General features: G+C 36.3%; 1 long non-coding RNA gene across 2 annotated transcripts; it reads right to left on the bottom strand.

The window, feature by feature from the left end:
- Positions 1-2,362: 2,362 nt before the first annotated feature.
- LOC123394274 lies at positions 2,363-20,711 on the bottom strand. Of its 2 annotated transcripts, none has more exons than XR_006608997.1 (3): positions 20,657-20,711; positions 12,082-12,234; positions 2,363-3,548 (listed from the first exon to the last, which is right to left on the bottom strand). It is a non-coding gene; the product is annotated as an uncharacterized LOC123394274 (long non-coding RNA). The 2 variants fall into 2 exon arrangements; XR_006608996.1 differs by lacking the exon at positions 20,657-20,711 and adding an exon at positions 12,330-12,497.
- Positions 20,712-20,955: the final 244 nt, after the last annotated feature.

The raw sequence follows: 20,955 nt of genomic DNA, 5'->3' as shown, positions 1-20,955 counted from the left end.
GATGCAGACACAGCAGCAACATGTAGGAAGCAAGACTTAAAAATTTAAGAAATGAACAGAGACATCAAAGGCTGCAGACTGCAGGAGAGACAGACTTCATAAATTTACTGGAGGCAAGTTATTAAGCAAAACAAGACAACCCCCTGAGGTGGAAATCAGAACCCCTAATTGCTACATCACCTGAAATTTAACAAGATTATAAAAAGACAAGAAAGGTGACCCTTACTACAAAAAGCATTAAGGAGAAACCCATCTAAGTATTTCTAGATGGTAGATTCAGCAAAGATTTAAAAGATTGAAAAGCAGCTACATGGACATGGTCAAAGACTAATGGAAATAGTGTTGAAAACCATGATGAAAATGACACAACACATGAAGAGTCTCAATAAAAAGATATACAGGGGTGCCTGGGTGGCTCAGTGGGTTAAGCCTCTGCCTTCAGCTCAGGTCATGATCTCAGGATCCTGGGATCGAGGCCCACATTGGGCCTCCTGCTCCGCAGGGAGACTGCTTCCCCCTCTCTCTCTGCCTGTCTATATGCCTACTTATGATCTTTCTGTCAAATAAAAAAATGTTTAAAAAATAAAAAAATAAAAAGATACAAAGTAAAGAATTGAATGTGAACTTAGTGCTGAAAAATACAGCACCTGCAATCGAAAATTGAACTGATTTGAGATGACAGAAGAATCAGTGAATTGAAGAATCAGAAATTAATCTCAAGCAGAGAGGGAGGAAAAAAACAATGAATAAAATGAACAAAGCCAGAGACCAGATCAACGATAAGTGTACCAACACACATGTAAGGAGACCCCCAGAAGGAAGACAGAAAAGGATTAATATATTGGAAGAAGTAATTGCCAAAAATTGCTTAAATTTGATGAAAATCTAATTTGCAGATCCTTGAAGCACAGTAAATCCGAACTAGGAAATAGAAAAGCACATCCACACCTAAACATATCATGGGTTCAAACTGCTAAAATCAAGGATAAGTAAACAAAAACAAAACCTTGAAATCTGCAAGAGAAAAAAACCAATCTATCACAAAAGGAGACCAAAATTATGATTAACAGCTGACTTCTTACAAAAAAATAAGGGGAGCTAGGAGTCTATGGGATAACATAAATCAAAATAAAAAAAAAATAATGGAAGCTAGGAGTCTATGGGATAACATAATCTAAATGATTAAAGATTTTAAAAAGGCAACCATGTATTCTATATCCAGTAAAACTATTCTTAAAAAAACAAAGGCAAAAATAAATGACATTTCCAGAAAAAAGACTGTGGAAATAAGAGTCTATAAAGCACTAGTTATGTCTCTGTATTGTTGAGCTGCTGTAACATGCACAGATATAACATATGGCACTAGGAGCACAGAGAAGAAAATGAGATCTACTGAAACAAAGTTCCTACATTTGACCAGAATTAGAGTAGACTGACAAGATGCACACAGTCATACCTAGATCAATCACTAAGACGTAACTCAAAAAAGGACGAACAGAAGGATCTCTTGAGATATGAGAAAAACAGGAAAGAAAAAGCAAAATGGGAAGTGTAGAAACAAGTATATCAAAACTAAATCTGAATTAACTAAACACTCCACTCAACAGAGATTGTCAATTGGATTAAAAAAAGCAAGATTGATAAAGAACTTGTGTTCAGAATATATGATCTCTCACACCACATAATAAGACAACCCAAAAGGTATGTGTTTTGGTGAGTGCTGTGAAGTGTGTAAACCTGGTGATTCACAGACCTGTACCCCTGGGGATAAAATATATGTTTATAATATTCAAAAAAAAAAAAAAAACCCCAAAAGGGACAGTGAGGGTGCTCTGAATGGATGTTTCTCCAAAGAAAATATACACACGGCCAATAAAACAGGAGAGGATATCACTAGTGTAGATAACCGTATGTTAATCCATGAGATATTATTTCATTCACACCAGAATGACTCTCTAAGAATGACATTTTAATCAAAATGACTCTAAGAATATGCTGTAGAAGATACGGAGAATGATGCATTTCATCAGGTCCGTAAAAAGGTAAACAGAAACTTACTACATGACCCAGCAATTTCTACCCGAGAAGTCTGTCTAGGAAAAATAAAAACCTGCATCCACACAAAGACATGTATACACACAGGGAGAAGGAAGGAAGGAGAGAGGGACAGGGAAGGATGAAAGAGGAGAGAAAGGGGAAAGGGAAGTGGCCAATTAAAAAATGGGATAATGAATCTGGACCAAAGTTTGGAATTTAGATCAAGTTTGAAATTAGATCAAGATTTAAAGCTACCAAAAAAAAAAAAAAAAAAACAAAACAAAAAAGGAGAGAGGCAAGATACGGTATAGCAAACTACCTCTATCAACTTCTTCAATGAAGACCATATACAGCTTAAAAGTTATTAGAAAACTGTAGGTAATTTTAATAAAATCACTTCAAGAATATAATCTGGTTGTAAGGCCAATACAATGAGCTCTAAAATAATTCTCTTCAATTAAATAAAGTCATCTGTAAATCCTGTAACAACATGTTCATATTCACAAAATCTGAATGAAAAGCAAATATGACTTTCCATAACCAGGAGGGTAATTCAAAGTTCACTTTGAAAGGATTGAGATTTGGGGTTAATCTTTCTTTTAATACTAAGCATACTTATATAGTTATTCAGATTTTGAAGTGACTCACTTTTTATTTAACAAAATATTTGCTGCTCTGAAATAAATTTCATTAGTAAGAATGATGGTGTTTAAAACAAACAAACAAAAAGACCATGAAAATGCAAGCTGCATTTCTAAAAGGTTGTCATCAGGTTTTAAATTCTGATTAAATCTTTACATTTACAACTCTCTCTTAGATAGACAGAAACAGAACTATTTTATATGTAGACAATCGGGAGCACAATAATTAAGTGCATTTTAATGAAGTTTCCACTGACCTATAGAGAGATATACTTCACTTGAGCCAAACAGCAGCATTTCTTCATCAAAGATAAATGGTACTATCTAAAACCAAAGATAATCCTTCGATAATTTTACCTTGCCAAGTAAAAGTACTTCCCAAGAGCAAAAGGCACAGTTTTTATTCACATCTAGTAGAGGAACCAACCATAAAATCATTACTTATTTTCAACTGAATAACTGATTAACATTTCTCAAATAAGCTTCTTCCAGTCCTAATAGTCCTTTATTTTTCTTAACATATTTGCTAGGTTGATAATTTACCATAGGTGTTATCATGAGAATAACCAGAATGAGATTAAATGTGACAAAAGAGAGACAAAGTGTTTCACACTCTTGAGTGATACCAAGGCAAGAATGGGAGAAAAGCATCGCAAAAAGAAACTACCGAAATGCTACTTATATATTCCTGCAGCAAAACTGGCAATGCATCCGTTTTAAGAGTTCTCATCTCACTTTCAATTTCTTTCCCTCAAGAACAATTTGGATCTCTTTGGCATCCAAAGACTCATAGGTTAGTAAGGCTTCTGCTAGATTCCTACGCTCTTTTGCATGAGTCTTCAAGATACGTTTCGCTCGTTCTTATGAGTCCTGAAATGAAAAAAAGGAGGTATCTAAGAGGCAGAAAACTTAGTAGAAGATAAAATCATAAATAAGAAAAAAAATGTATATCCCTTAAAAATGTGAACTCTATTCATTTCTATTTATCAAAGATAAAAGCATGAATCTCTTTTTTAAAATTAATATAGAATGTCTTATTTGCCGCAGGGGTACAGGTTTGTGAATCATCAGGCTTACACATTTCACAGCACTCACCATAGCATATACCCTCCCCATTGTCCAGAACCCAGCCACCCCATCCATCCCCCCACCTCCCCTGAGCAACCCTCAGTTTGTTTTGTGAGATTAAGAGTCTCTTAATGCATGGAGCTTTTAAACACCAGCATGAAGCCTACTTGATTAATTGATTGATAGATAAGGCAACCTTGGTTCTCAAAGATTAGTTTCATACTTGTAAACGTTCTATTTTAACCTCAAAATGTATCACATGGATAAGTGAGGACTACTTAGGCAGCTATACTTAAAGATATATAAATATATACTAAACTTATCTGCTTTTTAAATAAGGTCTGCGAACAAAGAAATCTATTTCTCTATACAATATACATGTTAAAAGGAAAGGCATGTTTGCTCCTTTCTCCTTGTGGGATTTCACCAATTTATTCACTTTAAAGGGTGAGAAAATATCTACTTTTCTCTTCTTATTTGGTAACAACTTACCTGTCAGTCAGTGACCTCTATACCACTGTAAAATGAGTTTACCAACACCAAGAAGCATACGTCATATAAAAATAACACAAGTATTAAAAATAAACATCCTTAGACATTCTAAACAAAACTGTTATGGTCAAGTGAAATATCAAATTAAAGATAACATATAAAGTATTATAAATATGTCATGGAATATTGAAACTAATAACCTAGGATGAATTAGTATTAACGTTAAAAACTCCATTGGAATGAAACCCGTACACTGTACCATGGAAGACTATGCTAAGGCGGGACATCTGGGTGGCTCAGTTGGTTGAGTAGCAGCTTCGGCTCAGGTCATGATCCTAGCGTCCTGGGATTGAGTACCACATCGGGCTCCTTGCTCGGCAGGGAGTCTGCTTCTCCCTCTGCATCTGCCTGTGTTCACTCTCTCTCCCTCACTCTCTCTGACAAATACATAAAATCTTAAAAAAAAAATACTATGCTAAGGTTTTTATATCTTTAAGTTTCATATACATTTGAACCTAAAATGTATACTAGCTAAGCATCATTTTCCTTAATAACAATTTAAGTTTGCCATCTAGTGGAAAGAGTACCTATGCCCTAGCAAGCTTAATATTTCAGAAAAGGATTAAGAGCAAAGAAAGAGTATTTCCAATGCTCTAATACTAGAAGAGATAATTTTCTCAAGATAACATAAATAGTAAAACAAAGAATGAAGGTTCAGGCTAGGGAGAGAGAATTCCTCTTCTGAAACACCTTCTAAACCTTTCCAACTTATAAACTTTTCATAAACTTAATGACTTTAAAGCTTTTACCTCCTTGAGTTAATCAAAACCTGGCCCTCCTGGGGACACTCTGAATCCCTCGACTGACAGCTACTGATTTCCTCCTATCCCAGATCTTTCAGAGTAAAGAGATGAGACCATTGCTCCCCTCACCGCTGAAAGATGATTACTTTATGAGCCTCTTCTATAAAGCATAATTCCTTTGAAGTTTACACCATCTGACTTCAACATCCTTCATTCTGCCATCTACAACCCTAATTCCAGTTCTCGTTCACTAGACTTTCAGCCATTTAGCTCAGTCTTTTCCATTCCAAGACCTGCCTTCATGTACATCCAAATGGAAGGCACATATCCAACCTCTGCAATAAGCACCAGACGCACGTATCCCTCCCCACATGAAATCTTCACTAAGACACCTCAAATTCAGGAGCTGAGCTGGTTAAGTGTCTGCCTTCCACTCAGGTCATGATCCCAGAGTCCAGGGATCATGCCCCACATCAGGCTCCCTGCTCAACAGGGATATCTGCTTCTGCCTCTGCCCCTCACCCACCCCACTTTATGCTCAGGCTCTCTCGATCTCTCTCAAATAAACAAGTAAAACCTTAAAAAAAGAAAACACTTCAAATTCAATATCTATAAAACTCAGCTTATAATGTACACACTTCCCCACCTTGGGCCATCATCAGTGGTTTCTCAGTCAACGGCACACACAACTAGATGGCTGCACCAGGCAGAAATCAAGAACACAGCTTTGTTACTTAATTTAGCTGCACTCTCACCCAAATATCAGAAAGGCATTCGATTCCACTAGATCAGCATCTCTTGAATGCTTTCATTTTTCTCAATTTCCCCTCCCACTCCCCTAATCCAAGCATCTGCTCTGCCTTAAGGAGATTCCACAGAACCTCTCACTCATCTCACTGAATCGACACTCACATACTCTGTACTGGACCCTGCAATCAAAAAGGCTTTTGTTTTCAAAGATCTTTATGCTTCCTTCTCAGCATATGTACATATGTACACAGCGAGGCACAAAGCAACTAATATTTGTGGAATGAAATATATGTCAGAGTGAAAAACTAATAATAAAGATTCAAATAATCAAATATCCTCCCTATTCTAACAACACTATGGTTTTACAGATGAAGTAGAGTATTTAAAATTACTGATATTGACAGTTCCTAGCCTATGGCCAGAGTAAAATAAAGATTTAGTCTATGACCAGAGGCTCCCAACTGCATACTCAAATCATGGCTTCAATGGTGCACTCATTCTCTTGATTATATATAGTGACAGCTCTACACAGGGGATAACCATTATCTTCTGGTAGCACCTAACTATTTAGGCACATTAATGACTAGACAGACGAATAAGCACAGAAAACTAGAATTATTACCCTTAGAAGGATTCTAATTTCTTGTTCAATAGCAGATTGAGTTTCTGGACTTGGTTTCCCAGTATCACTGTAGGTCATAACTCCAAGCTAAAACAAATGAAAAGAAAGAAATTGAACAGAATCACCCCAAACCACTCATAAATGTAAACAGAGGAAGTACTATCCTATACCTAAGGAAACCTCATCAAGGGCAAGGAAGGAATTCAGTATAGAAATTTCATCATTCTTCTGAAAGTGTAAGACTAAAAAGTATGAACAAGAGAGAAACTTTAAAATCCCAAATATGGTTCTGAGTACCTTCTTAGAAAACCTTTGCCACTATTCTAAATCCAGAAATCCACAAAGTAGTTACTAAAAGTGCTGTGTGAAGCTACAGTGATAATGTAGGAGAGTGAAATACATGGGAAAGGCAAAGTAAGCAAGCTCAGCAAACAGAAGTTTAGGTCATATGAACAAAAAAAAGAGTATCTTATCATTTTCTTAACTCATGACATACTACTATTGTCCAAGCAGCCAGAATGGAACGTGAATACTGTACTTTAGCACTCAAAAAAAAAAAAAAAAAAAGTTTAGTTTAGAATGAGCTGTGACAAATCTACTCGAAATGAGACAGGGGGAAAGTAAATGTTACCAGTTTATAACAACAACCCTCTCTGCTAAGGTGCCTGAGGTAGCTCAGGGGGTTACGAGACTCACTTCAGCTCTGGTCATGGTGCTGGAGTCCTAGGATCAAGGCCTGCACTGGGCTCCCTGCTCAGCTGGGAGTCTGCTTCTCCCTCTGACCATCTCCCCTCTCATACTCGCTCTCTACAGTAAAATAAATAAATAAATAAAGTCTTAAGAATAAAAAAAGAACCCTGTCTCATAAGGAGACACTTGGGAAATCATCATTTGATACATGAGGGAGGGGTAAAATTAGCTATTCCCTTTTCGCTCATTCCAAATCTGGTAACCATCCACTTTGCAATTTGGTTGCAATATCAAAATCACTGGAAGCACCTAAAATTTAAAAATATATATAGACTGAGTATTTTTAAAGATTTTTATATCAGCAAGCACAATCTGAACTAAAGCCATTCTTTACAGCCAACCTGTTGAGATATGGTCAGTTCCAAAAATAATCTCCTCAGCCCCTCTTCTTCCCATACTAACATCCATCTGCACAAGCAGCTGAGCTCTAGTTTCATTCCGTCTGTCATTCTCAGGCAAGAGGGACACCTGGACAATTGGAAACAAAGAAAAACTCCAGACAGAGTTGGAAATATTTACATTAATGATCAGAATTATCATCTGGCTCTTGCTATAGCACTTAATGTCATGATGCTGACAGCTCAAAGACATTTAGTACAGTTGGTCTCAGGAGACTAACGACAAAACTGGCATTGTACAAAGGGAGAAAAATTACTTACAAAGCAAAAGTTCATTTTACATATCATAGCTCTATAACCCTGCAACAGGATAATGCTGCAATAGGATGGACTTGTACCCAGGTGCCGAAAATGGCTTAAAATATCTATCATTACAAAGATAAGAAAATGAAACTTGTACTCAGTGAGAAAAATCTTAGAAAGATTATGGAACCACTAACCTAGCTTCTTTGCAGAGGGAAAAAAGCAGTGACCTATTTAAGAATGATACTTTGTTGTCATTCAAGACTTAAATTTCATCATGTAGATATATAATATTTGAATTATTAGTATTCTTTATTAGCATATAAGTTCATGAGTATCTCTGATCTCACAATGGTTCAGAATGTTAAAAAATAAATTTATCAGCCAAATTAGAACTTAGTTGAATTTTCTTTTTAATTATTTTCCTCAACAGTTTCCTACAGCTTTTGGAGAGTGTTATTTGAAGGAAAAGAAAAAAAAAAAAAAATAGATACATGTCCAGGTGTTGGCCCTCTTGGCATGATTGTAGCTTTGTTGATAGGCATTGCGTCCTTAGTGTAATGTGCAATAATAGCATGACCGGATTCATGATACGCTGAGATGGTTTTGTTTTTATTGTCAATTTCCATGCTTCTACGTTCAGGCCCTAAGGATAAAAATTTAATTGAATAAAATTATCCCATTAGGAAAGTATATTTAGATGAATGAAACCAACTTGCCTTTAAGGAATTCTTAGAGTGACATGACTTTAATACCTTTAATAAGTTATTTTAAACCAAAATAAGTTGCCAACTGACAACCAAATATGTAAGAGCTGTCCTCTTACTCCTTACTATCAACCAGGAAGTTTAATCCTATTTCCAGAAAATATGTTTCAACAAGAAATGTCAGAACGAAATTGTTCTGAAGTTCATTCAAGATTTAAAATCAAATACTGAAAATTAGCAAAATTTTTCTTTTATTGTTACAATTATTTTTTTATCAGCTATACCAGACAAGAGTAAACACATGGGTACCCCCTTCCCCCAAACTGTATAATCATATAAACTGTATTTGTTCTGCAAGAGGCCCAGTTGTGTGGCTACTTTTGAGTAAGTATTTTCTTGCTCCTATTCCTTTCTTTCTTATAACATTTTTCTCAAAAAGAATTTATTCTCTAACATAATGAACAGTGTAAGACAGGGAAAATGAAAGAGAAAAAACCTATCCATTAGAATTTATCTTTGGAAAACTCTAGTTCCTTCTTGGAAACCATTTCTTTTCCATCAAGAGCTGACTTGAATGCAGACTGGTTCATAAGATTCTCCAACTCTGCTCCAGAAAAGCCAACAGTACCTCGAGCTACAATTTTTGGATCCACAGCTACGTAGATAAACACAATATTGAAATTCTGAAACAACTCTTCACAAATGACTCTATTCCCAAAGAAAAAAGAAAAACAACTCTCCTGAAAAAAAAACTTACTTTTTCTTTTTTTTTTCTTTTTTTTTAAACACAATCACTCTCCTGAACTCCCCAATGACCTTAAAAACCCTATTTATATCACTGTAACTACAAATCCCATAATTCTTCTTCTACTTACTTTTTCTTCCTCAAAGGGAAAACCAAAATTCCTATTAAAAATAGATCATTAAAATCCCATTGGGACACATCACAAAACTTATTAAATTTAAATAACTTTGTGAAAAATAAAGAAAAGCAGAGTTGAAGAAGTGGTGAGACATGACTTAGAAGAAGAATAAATCTTCAAATGATGACCTAAACTGTTACTGTACCCCTGGGGTTAGCCTAAGCACAAAAAAACCATTGAAATCACAAAACTTCAGAAAACATTTTGTTTTCTGAATTTCAATCTTGAAATACTTTATACTTAAGTATTTAGAAATTATATGTTTACATTTAGAAATAAAATTTATAAAAGCTACCCCTATTAGAGGGAAAAAAAAACAGGCTTTTTAAAAAAATATTTTAATTACTTTTATTTGAGAGTGAGGAAGAGCATGAGAGGGGAGAATGTCAGAGGGAGAATCTCCCTCATGGAGATGGGAGCCCAATGTGCGACTCGATCCTGGGGCTCCAGGATCATGACCTGAGCTGAAGGCAGTCACTTAACCTACTGAGCCACCCAGGTGCCCCAACATATCAGGTTTTATAAATTGATTCACCTATCCTTGAAAATACTAGAGCTTAATTTAATAGCTGCATTTATTACTCAAGTGGGTCCACAATATTTTCCTATGTTTTATTTTACAGTTTGCTTCTTTTCGGTCCAAAGTGGTGACATTTTATGTGCTTTTTCTATTACTTCATATTTTACATTAATCTAAAACCACTGATATTTATCTTCAAGAAGTATCCAAATACTCTCAAGAAAACATTCCTTTTCTAAAATGGAATTTTTTGAAAATTGCTAAATTTTGTCAATTCCATTTATAATTGCACCCAAACCATAAGATACCTAGAAATAAACCCAACCAAAGAGGCAAAGAATCTATACTCAGAAAACTATAAAGTACTCATGAAAGCAATTGAGGAAGACACAAAGAAATGGAAAAATATTCCATGCTCATGGATTGGAAGAACAAATATTTGAAAAAGTCTATGCTACCTCAAGGAATCTACACATTTAATGCAATCCCTATCAAAATCCCATCCATTTTTTTCTAAGGAATAGAGCAAATAATCCTAAAATTTATATGGAATCAGAAAAGACCTCGAATAGCCAAAGGAATATTGAAAAGGAAAGCCAAAGTTGGTGGCATCACGATTCCAGACTTCAAGCTCTCTTACAAAGCTGTCATCATCAAGACAGTATGATACTGGCACAAAAACAGACACATAGATCAATGGAGCAGAATAGAGAGTCCAGAAATAGACCCTCAACTCTATTCTCGACTAATCTTCAACAAAGCAGGAAAGAATGTCCACTGGAAAAAAGACAGCCTCTTCAACAAATGGTGTTTGGAAAATGGGACAGCCACATGCAGAAAAAAAATGAAATTGGACCATTTCCTTACACCACACACGAAAATAGACTCAAAATGGAGGAAGGACCTCAATGTGAGAAAGGAATCCATCCAAATCCTTGAGGAGAACACAGGCAGCAACCTCTTCGACCTCAGCCCCAGCAACATCTTCCTAGGAACATCGCCAAAGGCAAGGGAAGCAAGGGCAAAAATGAACTATTGGGATTTCATCAAGATCAAAAGCTTTTCCACAGCAAAGGAAACAGTTAACAAAATCAAAAGACAACTGACAGAATGGGAGAAGATATTTGCAAATGACATATCAGATAAAGGACTAGTGTCCAAAATCTATAAAGAACTTAGCAAACTCAGCACCCAATGAACAAATAATCCAATCAAGAAATGGGCAGAGGACATGAATAGACATTTCTGCAAAGAAGACATCCAGATGGCCAACAGACACATGAAAAAGTGCTCCATATCACTCAGCATCAGGAAAATACAAATCAAAACCACAATGAGATATCACCTCTCACCAGTCAGAATGGCTAAAATCAACAAGTCAGGAAATGACAGATGCTGGCGAGGATGCGGAAAAGGGGGGACACTCCTACACTTTTGGTGGGAGTGCAAGCTGGTGCAACCACTCTGGAAAACAGTATGGAGGTTCCTCAAAATGTTGAAAATAGAACTGCCCTATGACCCAGCAATTGCACTACTGGGTATTTACCCTAAAGATACAAACCTAGTGATCCGAAGGGGCACGTGCACCCAAATGTTTATAGCAGCAATGTCCACAATAGCCAAACTATGGAAAGAACCTAGATGTCCATCAACAGATGAATGGATCAAGAAGATGTGGTATGTATACACAATGGAATTCTATGCAGCCATCAAAAGAAATGAAATCTTGCCATTTGCGACAACATGGATGGAACTAGAGCGTATCATGCTTAGCGAAATAAGTCAAGCAGAGAAAGACAACTATCATATGATCTCCCTGATATGAGGAAGTGGTGATGCAACATGGGGGCTTAAGTGGGTAGGAGAAGAATCAATGAAACAAGATGGGATTGGGAGGGAGACAAACCATAAGTGACTCTTAATCTCACAAAACAAAACTGAGGGTTGCTGGGGGGAGGTGGGTGGGGAGACGGGGGGTGGGGTTATGGACATTGGGGAGGGTATGTGCTTTGGTGAGTGCTGTGAAGTGTGTAAACCTGGCGATTCACAGACCTGTACCCTTCGGGATAAAAATATATGTTTATAAAAAATAAAAAAAATTAAAAAAAATAGGAAATAAAAACATACTAAATAGATTTCTAATATGGCTGGCTCCCACACTCACAAACATTTCATCAAATTCTGATCCAGAAGAATAATAAAAAGGAACATCAGCTTCTCCAGCCACAGCTCAAGTAAGAAGCATCTTTCCTGTCTCTGGTGGTCCAACTAAAAGTATTCCTGAAAGAGAAAACAAATACACTGATTCAACTTAAAAAATAAAAAGAAAACCTGATGTGAACCTATGAAACAAACAGTTATTAATTAATGCATACATAGTTTTGAGGTTGAAAGCACATGACTATTATTTTGAAACAAAGCAAAACATATGTCTCTAGTAATGATTCTCTTCAGGGACTTCTTTAAAACTAATTTCCCTCTACCATTTAAGTCTTGAGAGAATGGAACATAATAAACTTATCTGTCATTAAACAAGTAAGATAAAATTCACATAAACACAGATTAAAAGATTAAGCAACCAAATGTGACACATGAACCCTTGACTTGATGTTCTTCCATAAAAACACATATTTCAGAAACTCTGATGAAAATTTGATGTGGACATCTGAGGAAATTTTGAAAAAATTCCAGAGTACAAGATATTAAGAAAATAGTATTCAATTTTATTTGGTAGGATAAATTATTCTCTTCAGGATAATGTCCTTAGTCTTAGGTGACACATAACAAAGTATGTAGAAGTAATGTAGTTCACTTCTGTAGCTTTGTAACTTTTCCTATTTTCCTATGTTTGAAAATTTTCATAACAGCAGTACTTTTTCATAAGTTGGAATAACAGATTTCTCTGGTTTCCACAACATTTCATTTTTCATTTAAAAAGGTAAAAAAAAAAAACCTTTTATTAATTAATGCTATATTTTAACATAAAAAAACTATCTATCTTTAAAGGAAAGTTGTTGAAAAATTCCCCTAAGACTACCCCTTGTATTGCCATGTTATTGTCATTCTTAACTGGTTTAAGTGGTAGAATGTATTTTTGTAACTGAGAATTTTCCGATAATTTTGTAAAAGATCTCTTGTGATTAGAAAGAAAAGTGTTTAACTATTCTATGACTTTAAACATTCTGATGTTATAGTACTGATTCTAATAAATGAATCCTAAATTTGCAGAGGTTCACACCAACACTTTTATACACTGCTGAACACGGTCAGTAGAGATAGTGGGCGGTATAGAAACAAACCTTAAATATGAGTGCCACCTTTAACTTACCAATTCCGTTTCTAGAACTAGAATCGAGAATAATGAATAAATAAATGAGCAAATCTAGGCTTTGTTCTGAAGAGATAATTAAGGATGTAGGCAAAGCCTTGAGATAATAAGATGATCATCACAGTGCTGATTTTATTATTTTGATTAAAAATGTCTGAGTATCGTTGACACACAGTTACATTAGTTTCAGGTGCACAGCACCTGATTTGACAAGTTTAAACATTATGCTGTGCTCACAAGTGTAGCTACCCTCTGTCACCATACAACACTATTACAGTATCACTGACGGTATTTCCTATGCCTTTTACTCCTCTGACTCACTCATTTGACAACTGAAAACATGTTTCTCTCATTCTTCTTTATACATTATTCCCAGCCCTCACACTGCTAATTTTAACCACAAAACACTGGAAACCATAAAAGCTTAATGTAAGTGATTACAGCATAGCATGATCATTTGGTCCAGGGACACCACAATGTCATTACCATCTTGGACCCAATTCTAGCATACGGTTTTCCCTCACACCAAGAAACAATTCTCCAACACCAATTGGGCACCCTAACTTTCCAATCAATTCTGATGCTACCCACCTGGAGATAGCATCAAATACTGTAAGTTAAGGACTTCACCCCAAAAGACTGCAGAATACATACTAACTTGTGGAAAGTTCCAGCCCTCTTATCACATCGTTGATTGTCCTGGCAACCAGCTGCTAACCTTAGGTGTGCTGTAAGAGTTGACTCATTAACAGAAGACAAATCTATTCCTATCATCACTATAAAACTACAAGAAATGGGACTAAGACTACATATGTATTTCATTTTTTTTAAGATTTTATTTATTTATTTGACAGACAGAGATCACATGTAGTCAGAGAGGCAGGCAGAGAGAGAGGAAGGGAAGCAGGCTCCCTGCTGAGCAGAGAACCCGATGCGGGACTTGATCCCAGGACCCTGGGATCATGAACTGAGCTGAAGGCAGAGGCTTTAACCCACTGAGACACCCAGGCACCCCTAAATATGTATCTCTAATTATAAATCACAACAGTAATTAAAAGAGAAAACATCAAAAACAAACAGGACTATTCCACAAATTAGTATGTATATTGCACAAATTTTAAGGTCATGAAAGATCCATACCCACTCCCATAATAATAGAGAGGGGAGGGGAGACTGGGTGACTGAATCAGTTAAACATGAGACTTCGGCTCACCTCATGATAGGGTCGTGAGACTAATCCCAGTGTGGGGCTCTACACTCAGTGCACAGTTTGTTTCAGATACTCTCCCTCTGCCCTCCCCCTCACCAGCTCTTGCACTTGCACGTGTGCTCACTCACTCTCTCTCAAATAAATAAATAAGTAAATAAATAAATAGGCTAAACAACTTTTTCAGATTGAAGAAAAATCAAGGGGTGCCTGGGTGGCTCAGGCAGTTAGGCAGCAACTCTCGATTCTGATTCAGGTCATGATCCGTCTGATTGAAGATTCTCATTCTCTCTCTCCCTCTGCCCCTCCCCACTGCCTGCTCTCTCTCTCTCTCTCTAAATAGTTTTTTTAAAAAAGATTAAAGAAAAACTAAATGTGTAAACCTGGATTGAGTCTTAAACCTGGATTTGGGGTGGGGGATGGGAAGACCTCACTACAAAAGGTATTAATAAGAGAAATGCAGAAATTTGAATATAACTAAATTTCATAATTAGTTCTGGAACCGTGTGAAATATCCTGACTTTAATAACTATACTGGAGTTATGTAATTGAATATTCTTATACTTTAGGATATACATAACAATGTATTTGGGTTAAAGGAGCAGGAGGATATCTACAATTTACACTTAAACAGTTTAAAAATACATTTATGTAAAGCAAGTGAGCAAATGACAAAGTGCTAAAAAAGTACTGAGTTTAGTTAAGAGTACAGAGAGTTCTCTGCACTATGCTCACAATTTAAAATCTGAAATTGTAATAAAATTCAAAATCCCCTTCCTCTCAAAAAAAGGTTATAAATGGTATGTTCAGAATGAAGACTTATTTGTAAAATAGCCATTAAGAACTAAACCTTAAGCATTTAAATCAGTAAAAATTCAATCAGCAATGGATTATTGTATTTTTTTAATGTCAAGTCATCGTAAAGGGAAGGTACCTTACCCATGGAAGTTTACCTCCAAGCACAGTAAATTTTTGTGGGTTTGTCAAGAATTCAACAGACATCATTAAAAATGTTAGCTATCAACTTAAATTAAAAGCACATTTATGTGTGTACTTTTATGTATTTATTTTAAATTACTCTGGTTTAATAATACACTTGCAGCCAATTTGCAACCCTGTATTAGACAACTTTAAAGAGTTCTCCATGGGGAAAAAAAGAACTCAAGTACACTGGTCAGGGCTAAAAAGAAACTACCTGATAAGAAGTATACCAAAACATAAAATATCTCTCGGCTGAAAGGCTTTATGAAAATCTAGAATTAAACTCATGACTCTCTTAGATTCCTAGATCATTTTCTAGGACTTTCTCTAGGAAGAATACAATCATTACAGAGTAAACAAGTGTTTTTTATTAGGCTTAGAATGGTCTTTGAAAGTTACTGATTAAATTATTAAAACCTTATAAAATGTTTGTAAAGTTAACAGTTGTAAGTAAAGCTCGGTCCATCCCTAAGGAGAAATGCATACATATGTTCACCAAGAAACATAAGAAATATTCACAAGTCCACTCTTTAGGCCAAAACTAAAAACAACCCAATGTCTACCTAATGGAGAATACACAATATTGTGATTCACAGAATGCTATGCAATGGGGATGAATGAAGTAAAACTTCATGTAAAAACATGGATGGATCTCATAAACATCACTTTGAATGAAAGAAGCCATATACATTACATGTATTATGTTTATGTAAAGTTCAAATGAAGGCCAATTAATGTATGTTATGAGTCAGAACAACGATACGCTTGTGGTGGGAAGTAAGGGACACTAGGAAGTTTCTGGTAACATTTCACTTCTTGAGCTGAGTGCCAATAATATACTGAGTTCACTGTGTGAAAACTTACTGAGGTACAGATTTGTGATTTGTACAGTTTTGTGTGAATGCTAAGCTTCAACATTTATGTTTATAAAGAGATCTGGGGGGCTCAGTCAGTAAAGCAGCTACCTTAGGCTCAGGTCATGATCTCAGGATCCTGGGATCAAGCCCTACATCAGGCTCTCAGCAGGGAGCCTGCTCCTCCCTCTCCCTCTGCCACTCCCTCTGCTTGTGCTCTCTGGCACAGGCTCTCTCTGGAATAAATAAAATCTTAAAGGGCATGGATTGCATGGAGCACTGGGTGTGGTGAAAAAATAATGAATACTGTTATGCTGAAAATAAATAAATTTAATTTTAAAAAATTAAAAAAAATAGCATCCACCCCAAAATAAAAAAAAAATGTATATAAAAAGAAATCTAGCCCTTTATCCATTAAAATACATTTTTTAAATATTCAAAGATATCCATATACTGAAAGAAGGCCAAAAGACATTTGGATAAGGTAATCAATAACTTTGAACTGTAGGAAAAGTGAAAAAGATTAGATGTCATCTACTACTAAAGCTACATTTTCTCTGCCCAAACTTTCTGTCAAGAAAATTCCCAACTGAGGTATATAAAATCTTTATAGAATGGAGTTTAGGGATCAAGACAATGAATGAAGTTATAAAAGCCCTTATTAGTATTTTTATGGCAACTATATGTAAAATTATTTCTAGAGAATCAGAAATCTAGGTAAGGAAATGAAATTCCTATACTAGCTCTTTAAGAGTCAGTAAAACTGATCACAGGTACCACCTACTGACCCACCTCTTCTGGCAAATGCTATAAATTACATTGGTCTATATAAATTTAGATTCGATAGTGATGGTGGCAATATAAAATTGTAACATTAATTATAATATTTGCTTAGATTAGCACAGAAAATTTTGTGATAATCTACAAACTTTGGGATGAACCCTTTCTAAGATTATCTATATGTCTTCTTTAGCTTCATAATCAGAATTGGACACATTCCAAAAGATGTGTAGTCTATTGAGTACTGAAGTGTATACACTGCAGGGAGAAAGGAAGAACGCCTCACTGACCATAATCTCAGCACAGGTTCAATGGAGAGTAGGCTGACTGCGCATCTTAACATGGGCAGGGCCCTCTGCACTCAACAGTTTTCAAATAATCACCGCACCAACCTCTTCCTCAATTATTCTCTTATTGCGTTTCTACAGGGTTCACAGCTGTTTAAATTGGCAAGTGAGGGGAGCCTGGGTGGCCAGTGGGTTAAAGCCTCTGCCTTTGGCACAGGTCATGATCCCAGGGTCCTGGGATTGAGCCCCCACATCCGGCTCTCTGCTCAGCACGGAGCCTGCTTCCCCTTTCTCTCTGCCTGCCTCTCTGCCTACTGTGATCTCTCTCTCTGTCAAATAATAAATAGTATCTTTTTTAAAAAATTGCCAAGGGAAGGGAAGGACTACTTGGTATAAAATTATCATAGTGACTCCTGATACTTTGTTCCCTATCTATGCATAAATATTTTTCACAGCCTCGACTATCAGGGAATAGAGTGTGGAAAGAGTAGGTGCTCTCATTCTACTCCATATTAAAGTAGCCTTTTGACTGATCAAACAAGTCAGGCACATTAATTCTCAAGATCTTTGCTCTCTCTCTTCCTCTGGCTAGAAGTGTCCTTTGCTCAAATACATACATGGTTTAGGCACATCTGGCTGTCTAAGTCAATAGAGCAAGTGATTCTTGATCTCAGGGTTGCATGTCTGAGCCCCATGTTGGGCATAGAGGGTTTCAAGTTGAGCCCCGTGTTGGGTGTAGAGGTCACTTAAAAATAAAACATAAAAAAAAAAAACATGCATGGTTTACTCCATCATCTTCAAATCGTCACTCAATGTCACCTTCTCAGTCAATCAGACACTGAATATTCCCATTTAAAATTGTGATCTTTAGGGCACCTCGGTGGCTCCGTGGGTTAAGCATCTGCCTTTGGCTCAGGTCATGATCTCAGGGTCCTGGGATTGAGCCCTGCATCAGACTCTTTCCTCAGCAGGGAGCCTGCTTCCTCCTCTCTCTCTTCCTGCCTCTCTGCCTACTTGTGATCTTGTCTGTCAAATAAATAAATAAAATATTTAAAAATAAATAAATATGTTTCTAGGAATGCATCCATTTCTTCCAGATAGTCAAATTTATTGCCGTAGAGTTGATCATAGTATGTTCTTATAATAGTTTGTATTTCTTTGGTGTTAGTTGTGATCTCTCCTCTTTCATTCATGATTTTATTTATTTGGGTCCTTTCTCTTTTCTTTTTGATAAGTTCGGCCAGGGGTTTATCAATTTTATTAATTCTTTCAAAGAACCAGCTCCTACTTTCGTTGATTTGTTCTATTGTTTTTTTGGTTTCTATTTCATTGATTTCTGCTCTAATCTTTGTGATTTCTCTTCTCCTGCTGGGCTTAGGGTTTCTTTCTTGTTATTTCTCCAGCTCCTTTAGGTGTAGGGTTAGGTTGTGTACCTGAGACCTTTCTTGTTTCTTGATAAAGGGTTGTACCACTATATATTTTCCTCTCAGGACAGCCTTTGTTGTATCCCACAGATTTTGAACCGTTGTATCAAAATCCTTGAGGAGAACACAGGCAGCAACCTCTTCGACCTCAGCCACAGCAACATCTTCCTAGGAACAACGCCAAAGGCAAGGGAAGCAAGGGCAAAAATGAACTATTGGGATTTCATCAAGATCAAAAGCTTTTTTTCACAGCAAAGGAAACAGTTAACAAAATCAAAAGACAACTGACAGAATGGGAGAAGATATTTGCAAATGACATATCAGATAAAGGACTAGTGTCCAGAATCTATAAAGAACTTAGCAAACTCAACACTCAAAGAACAAATAATCCAATCAAGAAATGGGCAGAGGACATGAACAGACATTTCTGCAAAGAAGACATCCAGATGGCCAACAGACACATGAAAATGTGCTCCATATCACTCAGCATCAGGGAAATACAAATCAAAACCACAATGCGATATCAACTCACACCAGTCAGAATGGCTAAAATCAACAAGTCAGGAAATGACAGATGCTGGCGAGGATGCGGAGAAAGGGGGAACCCTACTACACTGTTGGTGGGAGTGCAAGCTGGTGCAACCACTCTGGAAAACAGCATGGCGGTTCCTCAAAATGTTGAAAATAGAACTACCCTATGACCCAGCAATTGCACTATTGGGTATTTACCCTAAAGATACAAACGTAGTGATCCAAAGAGGCACGTGCACCCGAATGTTTATAGCAGCAATGTTCACAATAGCCAAACTATGGAAAGAACCTAGATATCCATCAACAGATGAATGGATCAAGAAGATGTGGTATATATACACAATGGAATACTATGCAGCCATCAAAAGAAATGAAATCTTGCCATTTGCGACAACATGGATGGAACTAGAGCATATCATGCTTAGCAAAATAAGTCAAGCAGAGAAGACAACTATCATATGATCTCCCTGATATGAGGAAGTGGTGATGCAACATGGGGGCTTAAGTGGGTAGGAGAAGAATCAATGAAACAAGATGGGATTGGGAGGGAGACAAACCATAAGTGACTCTTAATCTCACAAAACAAACTGAGGGTTGCTGGGGGGAGGGGGTTTGGGAGAAAGGGGTGGGATTGTGGACATTGGGGAGGGTATGTGCTTTGGTGAGTGCTGTGAAGTGTGTAAACCTGGTGATTCACAGACCTGTACCCCTGGGGATAAAAATATATGTTTATAAAATTAAAAAAAAATTAAAAATAAATAAATAAATAAATAAATAAATAAAAATAAAATTGTGATCTTTCTCTCAAAACTCCCAGTCTTCTTCATGCTGCTCCATATTTTTCCTATAATGCTTCATCACATTTGAGCACACTCTATTATTTTTTCCTCATATGCAATATCATGGTTTAGTTTCTATTAGAAATGACAGCAGAGACTTATTTCTTCTGTCCCAATACCTAAAAGAGGGCTGGAGAATATGCAGCAAAGCTAAAACTTCCAAGGTTCTAATCACGGCTTCATTTTTTCTAGGGTCCAGCCCTATCCAGGAGCCCACCAGAGTGGCCTCAAACAAATGACACTGCCATCACCCAGGAAGCCCTGTGTCTGACATCAGCATCAAAGACCAAACTGCAGAAGCAAAGATGCACTTAGTACTCTTGTCATTTAGGGAATTACAAGAGTTTTAGTGCCTCAAACTGGAGGTAGAGACCAATAAATATATTTTCTATTTTATACCTTTAAAATCAAATATTGGTCTTATATAATTAGATAATATTTGAAGAGTGCAGGGTAAACTTTTTAACTTACTCCTTTAATATGTTCAAAGGTGACATTTTTCATCTGGACGGGATCTACTGCAGAGAGTCAAGCCCTGTTGTCCGGAAGCAGACTAAAGAGAACAAAAATAATTGTTTATATATTTGTTAGTTTCCTAAAATTTCAACCACCCTATTATTCAGATGTAAGAAAGTACAGAAAATTATATCTAAGTTTACATACATTAATTCATAGTGAAGTAAAGAAAAACTACATCTTCCAGATTTCTAGACCATGTTGAAGGAACAAATGACTCACATTAAAGTTACATCTTTTTTTTTTTTTAAGAT

The sequence above is a fragment of the Mustela putorius genome, unplaced genomic scaffold (genome assembly GCF_011764305.1).
Source record: "Mustela putorius furo isolate JIRA1106 unplaced genomic scaffold, ASM1176430v1.1 tig00002149_pilon_pilon_pilon, whole genome shotgun sequence".
NCBI classification, from domain to species: Eukaryota; Metazoa; Chordata; class Mammalia; order Carnivora; family Mustelidae; genus Mustela; species Mustela putorius.
This window is presented reverse-complemented; position numbering and strand designations above follow the sequence as displayed.